The 16878-nt window shown below is 49.3% G+C and overlaps 1 protein-coding gene across 4 annotated transcripts in view; it reads left to right on the top strand.

Annotated features, from left to right (window-relative positions):
• The window catches only part of DIAPH2 (diaphanous related formin 2), a 5141990-nt gene that overhangs the window by 3757846 nt on the left and 1367266 nt on the right, over positions 1–16878 (top strand). The gene's annotated exons all lie outside the window — the stretch shown is intronic.

Raw genomic sequence — 16878 nt, 5'->3', positions numbered from 1 at the left:
ACATTTTTTTCCCATTCAGTCTATGGGAAAAAAAAAGTTTTGGGACCCCCCCATAACTTTTCCCCCCCTGGACGAATCCTCACCAAACTTCAAAATTCAGAGTGACCCAAATACTTTTTTTGCAACGTTTGGTGAGGATCCGTCCAGGGAGAGCGAAGTTATAAGCCACCCAAAAAGTGCTCTTCCTATGGAAACAGCAACTTAACCATAACTACATGGCCACTACCGTGGCCATGTAATATATATATATATATATAATATATATATATATATATATATATATATATATATATATATATATATATATATATATATATATATATATATATATATATATATATATATATATATATATATATATATTCTCACAGCCAGGTTCAACCTTCCGTGGGAGTTGTGACACTACTTCTGTGGATCCCAGGATCCAAAACCATACTTAGCCTCCTAGTATTGTTAAATAATGTTCTGGGTAGGACTGTAGATATATTTGAGAGTGTTTGCAGTATTCCATGGAATGGATACATGCGCTGCTGATCCTCAAATGTGTTTTAGTTGTTCCACCATGGACAAAACGTAATAGTTTATTTCCAGTCAATGAGCACTCTTCAAACAAACAGCATGGAACATAATTCCTATCCAGGCTGTCTGGCATGTATTGACCCGTCATTAGCTTTTGAAATGGTTAAGAGGCATCTTTTGTTGCAAAAGCTGAAAACCTGAGGCTTCGCATTGCGCCTTCTGGATATATTAATACAGCTTCATACTGATTGTGAAGGCATCATGAAGATAGACACAGACACCACATTCAAAGTTCAAACAAAAATAGTTTTTTTTAACTTAAATGTTATGAAGTTTGAATGCCTAACTTGCCTTGTGCTAAGGTGGGATTTCCCTACCTAAAGAAACTAAGGATAGTCCGAGTCAGTAAGTTCAACTTAAAAGTCTGTCTGTGTGCAAAACCTATACTTGCCCTCAAAACGAAAGCTAAACAATGTGTGGGGATGTCAGCAACTAAAAAATTAGAGTATATAAATAAAGTTCAAGCTTCTTCCAGATCTTGGTTGGCTTTGTAGCTCCCCTTCCCCAAGTTCAAGACAGTTCCACAAAGTCTCGGCGGTTCCCTCCACCAAGAAGACAACACAGTTCCAAAATGGTCTTGGGGTTCCTTCCCCAATACGACAACACAGTTCCAAAGTGGTCTCAGGGATTCCTTCCCCAAGACGTCAGCTTGTCAACTCACACTTAGTTTACGTATCTTAATATTCAAAACCAGTACTTGGTCAACTTTACGCCATGACAGTTTACACAGATTGCTTTCTTCTGCTTCACTTCAGCAATGTCTTTCATTCACGTTGATTTGTTGTCTGTATGTTTCCTTGACTTTCACAGATAGGGTATCCTCGGTCTAGACCACACGGTACTCCCATCACAGTTTATGCAACTGATAACCCCAGCCTTACTTGCCCACACAGGTTTCAATATCACTGCACCTGCATTCTGGTTCACATTCACTTTGCTTTCTCCTCGCCCGTCTTTTGGCTTCACTGCAATGTGTTTTCCTCCTTGCCAGTCTCTTGGCTTTGCCACAATGTGTTCTTTCATACAGTTCAATCTGTAGTACTCACTTCTCTTCACCACATTAGTTTCACACTCTTCAGTAACATTCATTAGTTGCTTTTAATGGTATTTCATCCGATTCATCCTTTGCCTTTCAATATATGTTACGTGAGCTTCACACCAACTTGCATTCCATTCATAGACTTTTCAAAGCTTTCCTTTAGTTCAGTATACAATAGTTCTTAATTCATGTTCTTTCACTTACAATTCCCCTTGCTCATGTTGAAAACTACAACCCTTCGCTTTCGGTTCACTTCAGCTTGCATATCCGATTTTGTTCATTCAGCAATTACATTTGTCCTGCAGTAGCCCCCAAGAGCGCCCTGCTATGAGTGTTACCTTGTTTTCACTCACCGTTCCCTGGTGATTCCTCTGGGCAGCTTTGTTCCTCTTCTTCTGCTCCACATACACTTGTCTGTGGTATTGCAAGCCGCACTCGCAACTTAGAATTCTGTCTGTGGGTTGCCGTCAGCTATGTTCGCCTTGCGCAGACATTGCCGATAGCTTGCAGTGATGGGCTCTCTCCCATGCCCCACAGTTCCTGCTGTGGGAACCATACCAGGGAGGCTCTGCCTGCTGTGACCCACTCACGGCCCACTCAGACCTCGGCATTGTAATCTCTGCTGGGTGTTTGCAGGCGTCCTGGCCCCCAGGCAGGACCCTCCTCGGCAGCCTCCTCCACAACAGTATTTTTCTCCTCACAGGCCTGACATGCTCGGCCGGGCTTCTCTACTGCTGGTCACCCCTCCCTGATTTTCAGCTCCACCTTTTATACACCTGCAACCATTTAACAGGTTGCAGGTGTGAGTACTCAAATCCAGTTGCCTGACAATAGCTATTGGTGTTCTCTGGAGATGCCTGAACCTCATAACAGTCTTCAGGCCTCCTCCTCCTCTCAGTACCAGAGTGGTGAAATGGCACATTAGTGTGTACCACTCCTACTCACCTCTTCCTTGTCCCAGTACTATAGTGGTATGAATGAGGGGAAATTAAGGGAAGTGATTGGCAACAACCTATAAAGGCAGGTGGAGGGTAAGGTTGGTTGTTACAAGGAACCAGGGGATAACCTGTCTCGCTCCTAGCCATCCTCCTCTGAACCCTCTTCCTAGTGTTCCTATATTGAGTGTTTTTTCAGGGTTATTCTAGAAGGAGGAAAAGGGAAAGGATAACAAAATCCCATAAAGGCCATTGGGACTGAGGGCTCATCATGGAATGGACATGGGGGATACCACATCTCACCCAAGGACATCCCCTTCCATTCCTCAAGTCTCCTCTTCCCAGACAATCCTCCCTCACATATCCACCCCCAGGGTCACATATCCACCTTCCCTGGCCACCTGAGCAGAGGATGATTCTCGCTCCAAAGTCACCCTGTGTTCTAAAATGGTGGACAGCGTTCTTCTGCTTGTAACATGGCCGTCTTGACCTCTGTATGCAAGTTAATGCCTAAACTGCCCGTAGGCCAAATGTTAGGGTCATGTAATGAGACCTTGTCCTTCGTTGACTTATAGATCGAGGATTACCTGTGCCAACGTAACTGATCCGCAAGCATATATTAAGCATAATGTTTTGTAAATACTAAACGTGAACACTTGTTGAACTGCATTGTATTAAAATATGTACTAAGGCTTATGTTAAATCCGAAAATATACTGTTGCCATTGTGATTTGTTGAACATGTAAACTGAAGGTGATCCATATGCATATAGCTGGGCGAGTCAGAGGTGAACTCGGCACGAACCCTAGATTGGGAATTATTAACGTACAGAGGGGCTGAACATCATGTTACAAAACTGTATAAAAGAGCGAATATTCTGATATACAGTCCCACTCACTTCTCACATCAAACGGGCTGGTATTTGCTGTGATGTACTGAGGGCCAGATAGCTATCTGATACTTTGTTCCTTTGAAAACTGTTCAGTTACTTTGAATAAAGATCTGTGTATCTTTGTAAACCCATGTTTGGTGTATTTCCCTTTGTGGTACTCAGCCTCGATATTTCCTTTTGCTTTTACACTACCTTTTGGGTAGACCATCTTCCTGGGGGTATTTTTTGGTCTTCACTTTTCTAATAGCTTTTTCAACTTCCTCTGGTAGATTCAGGCCTATCAGTGCATGTCAATTTTCAGGTCCCATAGGATAGGCAGTTTATTCATAAATATGTCTTCAACCGTTAGATCCGCTGGCGATTCTGATGTGCATAACATCAAATAAAAATGATTGAATTCCTGCCTTGTGTCATTGCATCTCCAATACACCTATCCATATCTTTGTTCATAATCATGGTTATTCCCTCATGCTCCTCCCTTTCCCTTATTTGGGCAGCCAACCTTTTCTCACTTTTCATTATTGTGTTGCCCTTAACCCAAAGAGAGAATATTCTGCCTTTTTTAGAGAAGAAAGTGTTAAATTCAAATTTCATTTTTGTAATCGTTGCTAAATTAGCTTTGGTTGGCACCTTTCAAATGTGTGTGTTAATTTCTTGATCTTTCTCTATGGTAAACTGGCGCTCAGTCTATCCTAGAGAAGACGTATCCCTCATGCTTTTTTGCATTATTATCCCTCTTACATATGGTTTCCCTGCAGCACAACGGCTTTCCGCTGTGTCAGCTGTTCCCTCATTAGCGAGAAGCAGACTGTGATGATATTCATAAGCTCTTCTTTATCTGCTGGGTATTTCCCTAGGTTTAAATTCATTCTGCATCTATTTGCAATTGTCCGCTTCAGAGAGGTACTAAAATCTATCAATATTGCATTATGGTCTGAGATGCCCCTGCTAGGAAACCACAGTGTAGAGTTTTATGAATCGAATGGTGTGATCATAAGTAATCGTCAATTCTTGACCTGGTACCATGTACGCAGGAAGATACATATAACATCTCTGGCTGTTGGGTTGAGCAGCCACCAAGGGTCAATCAGGCCGTGGTGGTCTTCCACTAATTGTTTCAGAATCTTCCTGTCTCATTTATTACCATCACTCTGTTAAGTATTTCAATCAGACAGTACACCCAGGTCTCGCCTAGCATGTAATGCACAGATGAAATATTTATTGTATCTATAGGTTCATTATTCTGAGTGATATACCACTCATATCCCACCCTTCTCAAAATACCCCCCAGGTCACAGTGGACCAGGACTCAGGCTGGTGGGTAAAGGTAAATATTTATTTATTATTTAAAATGCAAATCAAACACAAGTTGTAATATATATGGGGCAGCAATCACCAATGTGGTGACAATACAATCAGAAAGTAAGTAAGGCAATTGAATTCACTTTTGAGCAGCAAAGAAGATAAAACACAGGGAAAATAACAGTTTTGGGTTGTAGAAAAGATAGCATTTAAGTTTAGATTCCCCACTGCAAAGTTCTCAATTCACAAATGAGCAATTCTACAAAGATGTAAGTAGCAACAGGGATTCAGGAGTAAAAGAACAGTACATAGGGTTTGAATGCAATCTTCCCTCCCCAAACAAGAGAGAAAAGCGTTTTTGGAAATTACACTTTTAAAATGACAGTGGAAAATGGCTTAGGAAAACAATGAAAAGTGTGTAAAAATCCTTAAATTGATATTAATCCCTACAAGAGAAACACTAAACAGGTCCCAACAGACATAAGCTATAATATGACCAACAGAACACACTTTAAATCAGAATAGAAGTTTAGAAATACTTTGAATTGGAAGACACACATATAAAACCTTTGCAGAAATGTGAATTCGCGCCTACATTTCACTATGTGCTTTTTAATGAAAAAGGGACAAAAACAATGTTTTGGGAGGCAGTTTGGTTGTGGATGTAGCTACAGGTCTTAGGTTTAACTCGGAGTTGAAATTAAGTCTCTAGCTATATAATTGAATAAGTTATACAAGTTTGAATGAGAGGTATTTTTTAAAATAAAGACACGAAAATGACAATTATGCTCTAAAGTAGGGTATTCAGGCTGGTTACCAGTTTCAAACACATTAAGCCCCAGAGTGGTCCGGGGAAACCAACCCCAGCACCTCCGTGCTGGAAGACTCAGTCGGATTACCCGTGGGATGATTTAAGGGTTTGGGATTTTCACAAGACAAAAGGATATTCAAGAAATTCTCACTAGCACAAGAAATCAAAGCAAGGTTTCAAGACTGGTGTAACACTATTATAGGTTCTTAAATTAAAGAGAGGATGGGTAGAGATTGGGGTAGGACAAGGCAAATATACTATGGGTTACTATGAATCCTGTTTATACTTACAGTCCACTGTACATTAAGATTGGACCGTCAGGTTCTGGTCATCACAAATCGGGTCTACATGCAGCAGGGCACTTCTGGCGGGATGGTCAGCTGGGCGGTTCTGGTCAATTGGACTGGCACCTCAGACTGGATTGGATTGGCCCGTCTGGTCACTGAACATTGTAGATCAGCAATATGGCGAGTTGCAGCAGGCAAGCATGAATGGTAGCAAGCCAAACTGGATCAGAAATATTTCCTTTAAGTTTGGTATGGTTCAGGACTTGGGCCTAGCTGAAAAGAGCTCAGCAAATGCTGAGGCCTGGGTTTTGCAAAGTATTCTGGATCAGGACAAAATGAAGAATTCTGGAACAGGATGATTTAGTCAGGAGCAAAGCGTTGCGTGGAAATCAGGATGAAGACCGGAATCCGTGTGTGTCTGTGTGTTGTGAGGTTCCCATATTTATCCTGCCAAGTGACATCACTCAGTTTATAGTAGGGGCAGAATTACAACCCACACCCCCTCGGCTGTGATAGGTCCAAGGCACTTGCCCTTTTCTAGGAAGGCAGAAAGAGTTGTCATATTTTATTATGTGACTTGGGAACTCCCACAGTTATTTGTACCAAAATGTAACTTTCCCACAAATACACAATTCTATAATTATGCCCTCTAATAAAATCAGATACATATGTTACATATTTTGTGGGTTATATGTACATCCAACTCATGCGTCAGTGCGAGCTGGCTTTATCTTTCTGTGAGATTTTGTCAATTTTAATCATAAAGATTTGATCTAACAATTCCCAATTCAGTACATGTCTGTGCCATCACCCCTAGAACACGGGTATACAATATTAAGTTTGCAGCATCAATAGTCCTTGCGCACTTAGGGGGTAATTCATAGAATCCAGCGCACAAGTGGCGCACGCGGCTGGCGCACAGTGTGCACGTGCGAATCCCTGCGCCAGCCGCGTGCGCTAAAATCCAATTCCGCGCACAGCGTATTCATGGATTCCAGCCACCAAAACCAGCCGTGGCGCACAGTGGCGCAGCGACCCTGCAGCAGCGCCAGTTACGCCCCCAAGTACGCCTCTCGCGCAGGGAAAAGCCATCAATATACCCAATCCAGCGCAAAGGGCTGCGCTAACCCTGTACCAGCACAGCAAGCGGGCTACGTGTATCACTGGGGTGCGCGGGAAGTACATCACGCGATTCCATCAGGGTACGTGTATTTCGGGGTGCGCGTGAAGTTCCACACGCGATATCAGCAGGGTACGTGTATTTCAGGGTGCATGGGAAGTTACACACGCGATTTCCGCAGGGTACGTGTATTTCAGGGGTGCGCGTGAAGTTCCACACGCGATATCAGCAGGGTACGTGTATTTCAGGGTGCAGGGGAAATTACACAAGCGATTCCATCAGGGTACGTGTATCTCAGGGGTGCGCGGGAATTTCCATACGCGATTGGGCCCGTGCGAGAAGGGTATGCGTATCTCAGGGGTGCGCGGGAAGTTCCACACGCGATTCCATCAGGGTACGTGTATTACGGGGTGTGGGGGAAGTCTCACACGCGAAATCAGCAGGGTACTTGTATACCAGGGGTGCGCGGGAAGTTCCACACGCAATTCCATCAGGGTACGTGTATTTTGGGGTGCGTGTGAAGTTCCACACGCGATATCAGCAGGGTACGTGTATTTCAGGGTGCAGGGGAAGTTCCACACGCGATTCCATCGGGGTATGTGTATTTCAGGGGTGCGTGGGAATTTCCACACGCGATTGGGCCCGTGCGAGCAGGATACGCGTATCTCAGGGGTGCGCGGGAAGTTCCACACGCGATATCAGCAGGGTACGTGTATTTCAGGGTGCATGGGAAGTTACACACGCGATTTCCGCAGGGTATGTGTATTTCAGGGGTGCGCGTGAAGTTCCACACGCGATATCAGCAGGGTACGTGTATTTCAGGGTGCAGGGGAAATTACACAAGCGATTCCATCAGGGTACATGTATCTCAGGGGTGCGCGGGAATTTCCATACGCGATTGGGCCCGTGCGAGAAGGGTATGCGTATCTCAGGGGTGCGCGGGAAGTTCCACACGCGATTCCATCAGGGTACGTGTATTACGGGGTGTGGGGGAAGTCTCACACGCGAAATCAGCAGGGTACTTGTATACCAGGGGTGCGCGGGAAGTTCCACACGCGATTCCATCAGGGTACGTGTATTTTGGGGTGCGCGTGAAGTTCCACACGCGATATCAGTAGGGTACGTGTATTTCAGGGTGCAGGGGAAGTTCCACACGCGATTCCATCGGGGTATGTGTATTTCAGGGGTGCGTGGGAATTTCCACACACGATTGGGCCCGTGCGAGCAGGATACGCGTATCTCAGGGGTGTGCGGGAAGTTCCACACGCAATATCAGCAGGGTACGTGTATTTCAGGGGTGCGCGGGAATTTCCACATGCGATTGGGCCCGTGCGAGCAGGGTACGCGTATCTCAGGGGTGCGTGGGAAGTTCCACACGCGATTCCATCAGGGTACGTGTATTACAGGGTGCGGGGGAAGTCTCACACGCAAAATCAGCAGGGTACGTGTATACCAGGGGTGCGCGGGAAGTTCCACACGCGATTCCATCAGGGTACGTGTATTTCGGGGTGCGCGTGAAGTTCCACACGCGATATCAGCAGGGTATGCATATTTCCGGGGTGCGCGTGAATTGCACGTGTGGGTCCTCCCAGGTGTTCCCTCTACACCCTCCACGGCCCCTGCAGGTGGCTCACACCACAGGGGCCTACCCTGCACATGTCCTGCAGGCACCCCATCCACCATGGCCATGCCCCCAGCCAACCCACATGTCAACTTGCACTACTGCCCACCAACGCATGTCCCCCTGCACCCCCATCCACCAGGGGCCCCCTCCACAGGCCCCCACCCATGTCTCCCAGCACCCCCACCCCCCAGCAGTGCAGGGGCACCCACCACCAGGCCCCCACCCATGTCTCCCACCACCCCCACCCCCAGCCACCAGGGGCAGCCTCCACCAGGCCCCCCATCCATGTCTCCCAGCACCCCCACCCCCCAGCCTCCAGGGGCAGCCTCCACCAGGCCCCCACCCATGTCTCCCAGCCCCCCCACCCCCCAGCAGTGCAGGGGCACCCTCCACCAGGCCCCCACTCATGTCTCCCACCCCCCCACCCCCCCAGCACTGAGGGGCACCCTCCACCAGGCCCCCACTCATGTCTCCCACCCCCCAACCCCCCAGCACTGTGGGGCACCCTCCACCAGGCCAGGCCCCCACTCATGTCTCCCATCACCCCCACCCCCAGCCACCAGGGGCAGCCTCCACCAGGCCCCCCACCCAAGTCTCCCAGCACCCCCACCCCCCAGCACTGTGGGGCACCTGCCAGCAGGCCCCCACCCATGTCTCCCAGCACCCCCACCCCCCAGCACTGTGGGGCACCTGCCAGCAGGCCCCCACCCATGTCCAACTCATGTTCCCCAGCACCCCCACCCCCCAGCACTGTGGGGCACCTGCCAGCAGGCTCCCACCCATGTCCAACTCATGTTCCCCACCCCCACCCCCAGCACTGTGGGGCACCTGCAAGCAGGCCCCCACCCATGTCCAACTCATGTTCCCCACCCCCCACCCCCCAGCACTGGGGGGCACCTGCCAGCGGGCCCCCACCCATGTCCAACTTATGTTCCCCACCCCCCCACCCCCCAGCACTGTGGGGCACCTGCCAGCAGGCCCCCACCCATGTCCAACTCATGTTCCCCACCCCACCACCCCCCAGCACTGTGGGGCACCTGCCAGCAGGCCCCCACCCATGTCGAACTCATGTTCCCCACCCCCCCACCCCCCAGCACTGTGGGGCACCTGCCAGCAGGCCCCCACCCATGTCCAACTCATGTTCCCCACCCCCCCACCCCCCAGCACTGTGGGGCTCCTGCCACCAGGCCCCCACCCATGTCTCCCACCACCCCCACCCCCCCCCCAGTCACCAGGGGCAGCCTCCACCAGGCCCCCACTCATGTCCCCCTGCACCCAGGTCCTCACAATCCCCAATCATGTGCGTTATGGTCAGCCTCCACAGCCAAAAGGCCCTACCAAGTAACCCATTCACCCACATGGAAATGGAAATTACATGTTACACCCCCAATGTTCATAAAGCAAATGAACCCATGTCCGTCACACACAATGGTTGCAAATGAATGGGAAAACACCCAACATGACATGCATGAAACCAATGAGATGATACCACACAGTGAAGTATGAAAACAAAATTGTATTAAAAAAAATTGAATGCAAATGAAATGAAACAAACTACAATGGCAATGAAAAAAAGATAAGCTGCATGTCCGTCCAAAAAAATCAAAACTACAAATCCAAATCCAAAAAAAAGTTGTTCAAAGTCACATTAAAAATAAAATCAATCCAATGAAGAACTATGTACAAAACATCCAAGGGTCCATGAGACCAACTGAACAAAGGAAACCTACAAAAAACCCTAACTAAAGTGCAACTATATACAAAAAGTGGAGCTGTGTCCGTCGACTCCAAATCATAAGAAGAAACAAATGAAACCTAAAACTAAAGAACTATATACAAAGGCGGCGGGCAAGTCCAGCGGCTCACTCTGTGGTGTTCCGGGCCAGGGCATCATCAAACTCCTCGTCTATGTCCCGGAGGCGGTCCTGTTCCATGGCCCCGAGGGTCCACAGGGACGACGCCATCTGCTCCTCCAACCCCCTGCGGATTGCCTCGAGGCACTCGGCCCGCCTCAGGGCCCTCCGCATGGAGTTCTCCGCCCTGACCATTGTGAGCCGCGCCTCTTCCGCCCACCGCCGCTCCGCACCTATATGCTGGCCCAACCGCTGCCACACGGGAGACACTTCCCGTCCTGGGTCCTCCTGCCCTCCGGCCGATGCCTGCCCCTCCGATGTTGATGGCCCCGAGCCATGATGCCTCCCACGTTGACTCCGCTGCTGCCTCCGACGCCACTGCCTCTGCCAGCACAACGGCATCCAGGCTGATGGAATCCACCGACGCCGTCCTGCACGAGCCCTGCCTGATGATGCCGGCACATCTTCCATCTGCTGGGGTACAGTTGCTGTGGTGTCCACCCCTGCTGGACCTCTCACTCCCGACTGTGGCAGGGATGGGATCCCCACCGAGCTGGCTGCATTGGTCAGGGCAGGTCCACAGGGGGCCCTGGTGGCATCTGGGCCGGAAGACGGCAAGGAGAACGACTGGTGTATAGTCTCCACAGAGGAGGAGAGGGCCGCCAGATTGGCCGACACATGCAGGAAACCCCCGAACATGGACGATCCCAATTGGGCCTCGTCGGCACGGTTCTCTTCGTGATGACGTGCGTGCTCCTCCTGGGAAGCACGCACGGCATCACGAATCACAGCCATGCGCATCGCGACCCTAATCAGGACCTTCTCCATACGGCCAGGGGTCCCCTCGTCCGCAGGTGGAGGGGAGTCAGATGACATGGACATCCCCTCTACCTCCGGACGGGCCTGGGACAGGGCATCCCTGCTGGTGCATGGTGGTGCACCCACAGGGTCAGGGACAGCGACATGCACAGGCCCCTCCACGGTGACCTGTGCTGCCTCCTGCCCCTGCCCCTGGACTGCACCACTTGCACCAGCAGGGATGCCCCCACCAGGCCCCATGTGCGCCTCAGTGGCGGCCTCCTCCTCCTCTGTGGAAACCACCAACCTGGATGGCTCCTCACCGTCTTCTGCCGTAGCAGGCCCCTGTGGGGGCTCACCCACCCCTTCCGCTGCAGCCGTGGGGGCATCCCCGCCGCCTTGCTCCACAGCGCCGTCTCCGCCCTCTTCTTCACTAGCCGCTGCGTAGAGGGAGACATAGAACACAAGCATCAGGGTACTGTACAATGGTCCCCTAGACAGGAAGCAATAGCAGATGAGTGCCACTGTCAAAGTACACTTCCATCATGTCCCTCCAGAACACATGTGTCAGTCCAGGCAAAACACACACAGTGACAGTCATGGTGCATGCCATGGACATTTCCATACATGTCCAATGGACTCTCGAAACATACAATGTAATGGAACTCACATGCATCATGGGTCATGCCTATCACATGCACACACTTCACCTCAGTCACATCCATCTGGCCCCGTACACCCCAATCACAGTGGATACAAGGATGACTAGGCTGCATCAGTGAATCTGTACATTGTCACAGACATGTGTCATGCATCCATGGCATCCACAAGTCACAGACACGCAGGTCAGGCACACAGACATGGAAACCATATATGTACCTGGCATCAGCACCCATCCCCCACCCCCACCCATGTCCAGGAACAGAGACTGCCATGCTCTCATGTGTACAATCTGCATAGGGATCCCCATGTCGCATTTAAACACATGCAACAACCGTGCGGTTCACACATTACTGGTCGCACATGCATTACCATGATGTCCCTGCACACATACATGCGTACATGGCCTATGTCACACATACAGGCAAGTATCAGACAACCAGCACACTGCAACATGCCCTGTCTCACACAGCAATGCTTGGCCACTTACCGCTCAACTCCAGACGGGTCTCCCTCTCAAGGACCTGGGCGTGGAGCGCTGGGTGTACGCGTTCCAGGACCCCCATCTGGATGGAACTCATGCGGCCCGGCCCCCCTCCACGAGGCGCCGGGCCTTCATGTGGGTCCTGGACCTCATGTCTTCCCAGCGCTTCTTGACCTTCTGGATGGTGCGGGTTGCCACCCCCTCCGCGTTGATGGCAACCACACAGTCGGCCCAGATCCTCTCTCGTCCTTCCTTGTTGGCGCGGGACGATCCGAAGAGGGCATCATACTGCCCCAGGACTTGCTCCACCAGGACACCAACTTCGGTGGCAGTGAAGCTGGTGCCCCTCTGCCCCTCTGGCCGGGGGTTGCCACTGGTGCCAGATGTGGATGTGCCCGACATGGCAACCCCAGGGGCAGGAGTGGGTGGGCAACTGGGTCCTGGGGCTGGGCTGTGGAGCGATGTTATCTGAGTCGGGAGTCTTCTGTTCCAGCAGGGGTGGACACAGCAACTGGACCGCTGCAGATGGCTGATGTGCAGGCACCAAATGGCAGGGCACGGTGGCAGCAGGCAGGCAGGCAGGCAGGCAGCAGCAGATGGCACGTGGGAGGCTGCTCGGGGCACTGGGGAGCAGTAATTCGGCCTTCTGGGCAGGAGCGTGGTCTTCCGTGTGTTTTCGCATGGCCAGCTTGATACGGAGTGATTTGGCACGTGAAAATCCTGCACGTCAGCGTGAAAATCGAGGAAAGGCCCTTAGCGCGTAAGCGCGTCAGCACGCGTACGCGATTTCATTGGACTAAAGGCCCTTACAGCGTAAGCGCGTCTGTGACGTTTTGCGCACGGGCGTTGCCCTGGCAGGGCTTCCCTGATGTACGATCGCATGAAAAACTTCACGCGAACCCTTGAAATACACGTAGCCCGCTCCCCCAGGCCCGATCGCGTGAGAAACTTCACGCGAACCCCCCAGGCCCGATCGCGTGAGAAACTTCACGCGAACCCCTGAAGTACACGTAGCCCGCTCCCCCAGGCCCGATCGCGTGAAAAAGTTCACGCGAACCCCTGATGTACACGTAGCCCTCTCCCCCAGGCCCGATCGCGTGAAAAACTTCACGCGAACCCCTGAAGTACATGTAGCCCGCTCCCCCAGGCCCGATCGCGTGACCCCTGATGTACACGTAGCCCGCTCCCCCAGGCCCGATCGCATGAAAAAGTTCTCACGAACCCCTGAAATACACGTAGCCCGCTCGCCCAGGCCCGATTGCGTGAAAAAGTTCACGCGAACCCCTGAAATACACGTAGCCCGCTCCCCCAGGCCCGATCGCGTGAAAAAGTTCACGCGAACCCCTGAAATACACGTAGCCCACTCCCCCAGGCCCGATCGCGTGAAAAAGTTCACGCAAACCCCTGAAATACACATAGCCCGCTCCCCCAGGCCCGATCGCGTGAAAAAGTTCACGCGAACCCCTGAAATACACGTAGCCCGCTCCCCCAGGCCCAATTGCTGTATGTTGTCACTTTTGTAATGCGCAGGGACGCTACCGCCTGCCTTCGTGTGGCGGACGTGTTTCGGCTTGTGCGTGTCTTTGGCTGTGCGTGGCTTTGCCCTATTCGATTCCATGAATACGTGGGGTTGGAGTGCGTGTGGGCGTTCCATCTGCTTCCCTGCAGTACATCCCCAGTTATGCCCTTATTTTCGCGCGTTGTTCCCCATTCCGCGCGTTACGCCCCGTGTCCCGCCCACTTTCTGGTGTATGCGCCGAGGTTGTGCGCTTTCACTGTGCACGTCGCGCACGCCTTTCGGGATGTTGCTGTGACTTGTGCGCCATGCACGGGTTTGGCGCACATCCCAGGGTGTACACGCGCAGGGACTTCCATGAATCGCACGCGTGCGCCTGTTTTTTTCCGCTTGCTCCTGCTTGCGCCTGCTTGCGCCTGCTTGCGCGTAGATTTTCGGCGCACGTTTGTTCCATGAATCGGCCCCTTAGTGTTTTCGCATAACTTTGGTCCCTTATATAGTACAGGGTTCAATCACGTCTTCAAAGAAAGAGTATAACATTAGACTCACAAGTAGCAACTTTTAGATATGTCCTCCTTCTTGTGGACAAGTTAAAAGTCTTTAAAGTTTAATTACAAATAGGCATTTAAACACCAAAAGACATTGGCAGTTTTTTAAAAAGAAATTGTCTTTCAACTAGCAACAGCTATCAAATTCCTTTGATCAGGGTGGGGGTCCAGTGGGACGTTTCCTGCCCCTCTCCTTTGGAGGTGAGTGATCAGGCTTGCCATTGTGCTTCCTTGAGCCACAGATGAAAGTCTGATGAGTCCTTTGTTCTGAGTATGTGAAAACCTCCCATCAGCAATTAAGCCTTTCCTGCCAGCAGTGAGGTGTCAACATTCCCCGACTGAGGCTGTCAGATCAGAATTAAAAAGTTGATTAGCTCCAGACTGGGCTTTAACTTTAAGTTACCTACATCTTTCATTACACCATATAAATTGAACACAGTTTGTAGTTGGATTTTGACATTTTAGCAATCCTTTTGACATTTCTGCAGAATTAGGCCTTTCAACAAAACATGCTTTTAAATGGGCGATTTTGCACTTTCTTCAGGGAATAACACATTTAAAATGAGTGCTTTAAATCAGATTTTCCTCTGCAGCACACACATTTTATTCAGCCCAGTTCTTTCCTGAAGTTCTGGGATTTGTTTTGCAGTCTCGATATATGTATCCAGCCTTTTGTTTGGCGTTTCTGCCAGCACAGTTGAAATTGTTACATGTTGCCATTTTAGCTGCATTTTTCCCGTGGAAATGACAATAAATGTTGTTGTGCTGTTTTTTCATGAGATACATTTCTCAGCTGCTGTCAGTCAACGAGTCCCGGCACCTCTGAGCCACGAGAAGATCTGTAACTCTTTTACTCTCAAGGATTCAATAGAAAATAAATGGCTCTAGCGCCAAAACAGCACTTTGAAGATTGCAAAGCAAAATTTTAAAAGACTGTTTCAATTTTCAGGATAATTCTGCTGCCTTTCTCCATGTTGAAGGGAACAGAACCCATTGGCGTGCTCCTGCAGTGAGAATTCTGCTTTTACCCCCCTTTGACTGTGTGTGGCAGGGAGTGCAGCCTTTTGTGGTTGTGACCCAAACACAGTTTTGCAGGTTTTTGTGCGCACATGGGTTAGTGCATCCATTTTTGGCTGTTTCTTTCCATATTTGTAAAGTGATGCAGTGAGGCACATTTCTATGGGTCAAAATATCCCACAACTGGGTCTGTCTGTTTTATCCCCTGTCCACCCCAAGAGTTTCTGAGATCTGCACATTTGATATATTGATCTCTTCATCAATGAGAAGAGTGCTTGCTTTCCATTTGTGCATGCTAGATGGATCCAACAATCAATTTCTCTTCTCTTCTGTGTATCCTTATTGCTATGTGTCTCCCTTTTCGGTCCAGCCAAGTCTTTGTCACCCTTGCCGGTAGTACCTTACGTAATAGGATCGCAACCCCAAATGTTTTCCCTTTTGTTCTGGAAACTATGATGGACTCTCCCAACCCAATCTCTGTGCAGCTTGTCTGACTCTAGCAGTATGTTATCTGTTTTTTTTAGAATCCATATACAGAAACATCCTTTTATTTTGGCCATTTACATTCAGCGATAATATTTTAAGACCACTATGCATGTCTAATGAATATGTGGGTATTATCTATCTGGTATCAATTAGGCTGTAGCAATTTTTTCTATCAGCCTTGTTATTATAAAAAAGATGTCACATTTCATGTACTGCTGGACCCTCATATAATCATTCAATGTATGCTATGTATCTGTCACTCTTTATGGATCAACAATAAGAAAACACATAATAAACTAGTAACAGCAATAATAACTACATTTGTATATACTTCTGATCTCCCCCCCTCCCCGTCTATGTCATTTCCCATGGAGAGATGGAGGACCAGCCAAAGCCGGCTCCCCCTCCCTAGTTCTCTGTAGCCTTTTCCCAGGTTCTGTGGCTAGCCCATTCATGTCATAGGTCTTCCATTGCCCTAATACCTCCCTATCATCATTCCCCAACCACATAGTATTTAGTGATTATTATACATTGTGCATTGGCCCTTCCTTCTTGGCATAGATTGCCTCCCCACCCATACTTAGTTTATTTGCATTCTGCTTCAGAACCTTAGAGTTAGCCTCTTTCAATGCTGTTTGTTTTGGAGGATCCATACAAGATGCATACAATCCTTAAAATGATTGCTGCTGTCCTCCAACTCATTCCTAGCTGTTTCTGGCTCTCAACTTGTGATTGAAGGAGAAATACTTACTCTGCTGTTTCTTTCACCCTACCTACACTTTCTTCCACCTCTAATAATCGATCAGTGAAGTTATTCATTTCAGATTTCATGTTGAGAAACTACATGCCATTCACCATATTAGTAAGCTTAGAGAATTGTTATAGTTGTAATTCCAGTTTCAAGGTTTCCGAGCTTTGCTTGGTCTC

Source organism: Ambystoma mexicanum, chromosome 5p (genome assembly GCF_040938575.1).
Source record: "Ambystoma mexicanum isolate Mex_15411 chromosome 5p, UKY_AmexF1_1, whole genome shotgun sequence".
In the NCBI taxonomy this organism is placed as follows: domain Eukaryota; kingdom Metazoa; phylum Chordata; class Amphibia; order Caudata; family Ambystomatidae; genus Ambystoma; species Ambystoma mexicanum.
The sequence above is the reverse complement of the archived record's forward strand: the minus strand, read 5'-3'. Positions and strand labels throughout refer to the sequence as shown.